Below are 6,000 nucleotides of genomic sequence, written 5' to 3' on the forward strand. Positions count from 1 at the left end.
AACTCTGCCATTGTTCTCGGAATTCTGCTGAAGTTTAAAAATGCTTCACAACTCTTCTATTGTTCTCGGAATTCCGCTGACATTTAAAAATGCTTCGGAACTCTTCCATTGTTCTCGGAATTCCGCTGAAGTTTAAGAATGCTTCGGAACTCTTCCATTGTTCTCGGAATTCTGCTGAAGTTTTGAAGTTTAAAAATGCTCCGGAATTCTTCCATTGTTCTCGGATTTCCGGTGAAGCTTAAAGATGCTTCACAACTCTTCCATTGTTCACGGAATTCCGCTGACTTTTAAAAATGCTTCGGAACTCTTCGATTGTTTTCAAAATTCCGCTGACGTTTAAAAATGCTTCAGAACTCTTCCATTGTTCTCGGAATTCCGGTGAAGTTTAAAAATGCTTCGGAACTCTTACATTGTTCTCAGAATTCCGCTGAAGTTTTAACATGCTTTGGTACCCTTCTATTGTTCTCGGAATTCTGCTGACTTTTAAAAATGGTTCAGAACTCTTCCATTGTGCCAGGAATTCTGCTGAAGTTTAAAAATGCTTCGGAACTCTTCCATTGTTCTCGGAATTCCGCTGATGTTTAAAAATGCTTCGGAACTCTTCCATTGTTCTCGGAATTCCGGTGAAGTTTAAAAATGCTTCGGAACTCTTACATTGTTCTCAGAATTCCGCTGAAGTTTAAACATGCTTTGGTACCCTTCTATTGTTCTCGGAATTCTGCTGACTTTGAAAAATGCTTCAGAACTCTTCCATTGTTCCAGGAATTCTGCTGAAGTGTAAAAATGCTTCGGAACTCTTCCATTGTTCTCGGAATTCCGCTGACTTTTAAAAATGCTTCGGAACTCTTCCATTGTTCTCGGAATTCCGCTGAAGTTTAAGAATGCTTCGGAATTCTTCCATTGTTTTCGGAATTCTGCTGAAGTTTTGAAGTTTAAAAATGCTTCGGAATTCTTCCATTGTTCTCGGAATTCCGCTGATGCTTAAAAATGCTTCAAAACTCTTCTATTGTTCTCAGAATTCCGCTGACTTTTAAAAATGCTTCAGAACTCTTCCATTGTTCTCGGAATTCCGCTGACGTTTAAAAATGCTTCGGAACTCTTCCATTGTTCTCGGAATTCCGCTGACGCTTAAAATTGCTTCAAAACTCTTCCATTGTTCTCGGAATTCCGCTGACGTTTAAAAATGCTTCGGAACTCTTCCATTGTTCTCGGAATTCTGCTGAAGATTAAGAATGCTTCGGAACTCTTCCATTGTTCTCGGAATTCTGCTGAAGTTTAAAAATGCTTCGGAATTCTTCCATTGTTCTCGGAATTCTGCTGAAGTTTTGAAGTTAAAAATGCTTCGGAATTCTTCCATTGTTCTCGGAATTCCGCTGACGCTTAAAAATGCTTCACAACTCTTCTATTGTTCTCGGAATTCCGCTGACATTTAAAAATGCTTCGGAATTCTTCCATTGTTCTCGGAATTCCGCTGAAGTTTAAGAATGCTTCAGAACTCTGCCATTGTTCTCGGAATTCTGCTGAAGTTTAAAAATGCTTCACAACTCTTCTATTGTTCTCGGAATTCCGCTGACATTTAAAAATGCTTCGGAACTCTTCCATTGTTCTCGGAATTCCGCTGAAGTTTAAGAATGCTTCGGAACTCTTCCATTGTTCTCGGAATTCTGCTGAAGTTTTGAAGTTTAAAAATGCTCCGGAATTCTTCCATTGTTCTCGGATTTCCGGTGACGCTTAAAAATGCTTCACAACTCTTCCATTGTTCACGGAATTCCGCTGACTTTTAAAAATGCTTCGGAACTCTTCGATTGTTTTCAAAATTCAGCTGACGTTTAAAAATGCTTTAGAACTCTTCCATTGTTCTCGGAATTCCGGTGAAGTTTAAAAATGCTTCGGAACTCTTACATTGTTCTCAGAATTCCGCTGAAGTTTTAACATGCTTTGGTACCCTTCTATTGTTCTCGGAATTCTGCTGACTTTTAAAAATGGTTCAGAACTCTTCCATTGTGCCAGGAATTCTGCTGAAGTTTAAAAATGCTTCGGAACTCTTCCATTGTTCTCGGAATTCCGCTGATGTTTAAAAATGCTTCGGAACTCTTCCATTGTTCTCGGAATTCCGGTGAAGTTTAAAAATGCTTCGGAACTCTTACATTGTTCTCAGAATTCCGCTGAAGTTTAAACATGCTTTGGTACCCTTCTATTGTTCTCGGAATTCTGCTGACTTTGAAAAATGCTTCAGAACTCTTCCATTGTTCCAGAAATTCTGCTGAAGTGTAAAAATGCTTCGGAACTCTTCCATTGTTCTCGGAATTCCGCTGACTTTTAAAAATGCTTCGGAACTCTTCCATTGTTCTCGGAATTCCGCTTACTTTTAAAAATGCTTCGGAACTCTTCCATTGTTCTCGGAATTCCGCTGAAGTTTAAGAATGCTTCGGAATTCTTCCATTGTTCTCGGAATTCTGCTGAAGTTTTGAAGTTTAAAAATGCTTCGGAATTCTTCCATTGTTCTCGGAATTCCGCTGACGCTTAAAAATGCTTCACAACTCTTCTATTTTTCTCAGAATTCCGCTGACTTTTAAAAAAGCTTCAGAACTCTTCCATTGTTCTCGGAATTCCGCTGACGTTTAAAAATGCTTCGGAACTCTTCCATTGTTCTCGGAATTCCGCTGACGCTTAAAATTGCTTCAAAACTCTTCAATTGTTCTCGGAATTCCGCTGAAGTTTAAGAATGCTTCGGAACTCTTCCATTGTTCTCGGAATTCTGCTGAAGTTTTGAAGTTTAAAAATGCTTCGGAATTCTTCCATTTTTCTCAGAATTCCGCTGACGCTTAAAAATGCTTCACAACTCTTCTATTGTTCTCGGAATTCCGCTGACATTTAAAAATGCTTCGGAACTCTTCCATTGTTCTCGGAATTCTGCTGAAGTTCAAGAATGCTTCGGAACTCTTCCATTGTTCTCGGAATTCTGCTGAAGTTTAAGAATGCTTCGGAACACTTCCATTGTTCTCGGAATTCTGCTGAAGTGTAAAAATGCTTCGGAACTCTTCCATTGTTCTCGTAATTCCGCTGACTTTTAAAAATGCTTCGGAACTCTTCCATTGTTCTCGGAATTCCGCTGAAGTTTAAGAATGCTTCGGAATTCTTCCATTGTTTTCGGAATTCTGCTGAAGTTTTGAAGTTTAAAAATGCTTCGGAATTCTTCCATTGTTCTCGGAATTCCGCTCACGCTTAAAAATGCTTCACAACTCTTCTATTTTTCTCAGAATTCCGCTGACTTTTAAAAAAGCTTCAGAACTCTTCCATTGTTCTCGGAATTCCGCTGACGTTTAAAAATGCTTCGGAACTCTTCCATTGTTCTCGGAATTCCGCTGACGCTTAAAATTGCTTCAAAACTCTTCAATTGTTCTCGGAATTCCGCTGAAGTTTAAGAATGCTTCGGAACTCTTCCATTGTTCTCGGAATTCTGCTGAAGTTTTGAAGTTTAAAAATGCTTCGGAATTCTTCCATTTTTCTCAGAATTCCGCTGACGCTTAAAAATGCTTCACAACTCTTCTATTGTTCTCGGAATTCCGCTGACATTTAAAAATGCTTCGGAACTCTTCCATTGTTCTCGGAATTCTGCTGAAGTTCAAGAATGCTTCGGAACTCTTCCATTGTTCTCGGAATTCTGCTGAAGTTTAAGAATGCTTCGGAACACTTCCATTGTTCTCGGAATTCTGCTGAAGTGTAAAAATGCTTCGGAACTCTTCCATTGTTCTCGTAATTCCGCTGACTTTTAAAAATGCTTCGGAACTCTTCCATTGTTCTCGGAATTCCGCTGAAGTTTAAGAATGCTTCGGAATTCTTCCATTGTTTTCGGAATTCTGCTGAAGTTTTGAAGTTTAAAAATGCTTCGGAATTCTTCCATTGTTCTCGGAATTCCGCTCACGCTTAAAAATGCTTCACAACTCTTCTATTTTTCTCAGAATTCCGCTGACTTTTAAAAATGCTTCAGAACTCTTCCATTGTTCTCGGAATTCCGCTGACATTTAAAAATGCTTCAGAACTCTTCCATTGTTCTCGGAATTCTGCTGAAGTTAAAGAATGCTTCGGAACTCTTCCATTGTTCTCGGAATTCCGCTGAAGTTTAAGAATGCTTCGGAATTCTTCCATTGTTCTCGGAATTCTGCTGAAGTTTTGAAGTTTAAAATGCTTCGGAATTCTTCCATTGTTCTCGGAATTCCGCTGACGCTTAAAAATGCTTCACAACTCTTCTATTTTTCTCAGAATTCCGCTGACTTTTAAAAAAGCTTCAGAACTCTTCCATTGTTCTCGGAATTCCGCTGACGTTTAAAAATGCTTCGGAATTCTTCCATTGTTCTCAGAATTCCGCTGACGCTTAAAAATGATTCACAACTCTTCTATTGTTCTCGGAATTCCGCTGACATTTAAAAATGCTTCGGAACTCCTCCATTGTTCTCGGAATTCCGCTGAAGTTTAAGAATGCTTCAGAACTCTGCCATTGTTCTCGGAATTCTGCTGAAGTTTAAAAATGCTTCACAACTCTTCTATTGTTCTCGGAATTCCGCTGACATTTAAAAATGCTTCGGAACTCTTCCATTGTTCTCGGAATTCCGCTGAAGTTTAAGAATGCTTCGGAACTCTTCCATTGTTCTCGGAATTCTGCTGAAGTTTTGAAGTTTAAAAATGCTCCGGAATTCTTCCATTGTTCTCGGATTTCCGGTGAAGCTTAAAGATGCTTCACAACTCTTCCATTGTTCACGGAATTCCGCTGACTTTTAAAAATGCTTCGGAACTCTTCGATTGTTTTCAAAATTCCGCTGACGTTTAAAAATGCTTCAGAACTCTTCCATTGTTCTCGGAATTCCGGTGAAGTTTAAAAATGCTTCGGAACTCTTACATTGTTCTCAGAATTCCGCTGAAGTTTTAACATGCTTTGGTACCCTTCTATTGTTCTCGGAATTCTGCTGACTTTTAAAAATGGTTCAGAACTCTTCCATTGTGCCAGGAATTCTGCTGAAGTTTAAAAATGCTTCGGAACTCTTCCATTGTTCTCGGAATTCCGCTGATGTTTAAAAATGCTTCGGAACTCTTCCATTGTTCTCGGAATTCCGGTGAAGTTTAAAAATGCTTCGGAACTCTTACATTGTTCTCAGAATTCCGCTGAAGTTTAAACATGCTTTGGTACCCTTCTATTGTTCTCGGAATTCTGCTGACTTTGAAAAATGCTTCAGAACTCTTCCATTGTTCCAGGAATTCTGCTGAAGTGTAAAAATGCTTCGGAACTCTTCCATTGTTCTCGGAATTCCGCTGACTTTTAAAAATGCTTCGGAACTCTTCCATTGTTCTCGGAATTCCGCTGAAGTTTAAGAATGCTTCGGAATTCTTCCATTGTTTTCGGAATTCTGCTGAAGTTTTGAAGTTTAAAAATGCTTCGGAATTCTTCCATTGTTCTCGGAATTCCGCTGATGCTTAAAAATGCTTCACAACTCTTCTATTGTTCTCAGAATTCCGCTGACTTTTAAAAATGCTTCAGAACTCTTCCATTGTTCTCGGAATTCCGCTGACGTTTAAAAATGCTTCGGAACTCTTCCATTGTTCTCGGAATTCCGCTGACGCTTAAAATTGCTTCAAAACTCTTCCATTGTTCTCGGAATTCCGCTGAAGTTTAAGAATGCTTCGGAACTCTTCCATTGTTCTCGGAATTCTGCTGAAGTTTTGAAGTTTAAAAATGCTTCGGAATTCTTCCATTGTTCTCGGAATTCCGCTGACGTTTAAAAATGCTTCGGAACTCTTCCATTGTTCTCGGAATTCTGCTGAAGATTAAGAATGCTTCGGAACTCTTCCATTGTTCTCGGAATTCTGCTGAAGTTTAAAAATGCTTCGGAATTCTTCCATTGTTCTCGGAATTCTGCTGAAGTTTTGAACTTAAAAATGCTTCGGAATTCTTCCATTGTTCTCGGAATTCCGCTGACGCTTAAAAATGCTTCACAACTCTTCTAT

Source organism: Phyllobates terribilis, unplaced genomic scaffold (genome assembly GCF_046119375.1).
Source record: "Phyllobates terribilis strain yellow unplaced genomic scaffold, ASM4611937v1 Scaffold_28__1_contigs__length_16237799, whole genome shotgun sequence".
Taxonomy (NCBI): Eukaryota; Metazoa; Chordata; class Amphibia; order Anura; family Dendrobatidae; genus Phyllobates; species Phyllobates terribilis.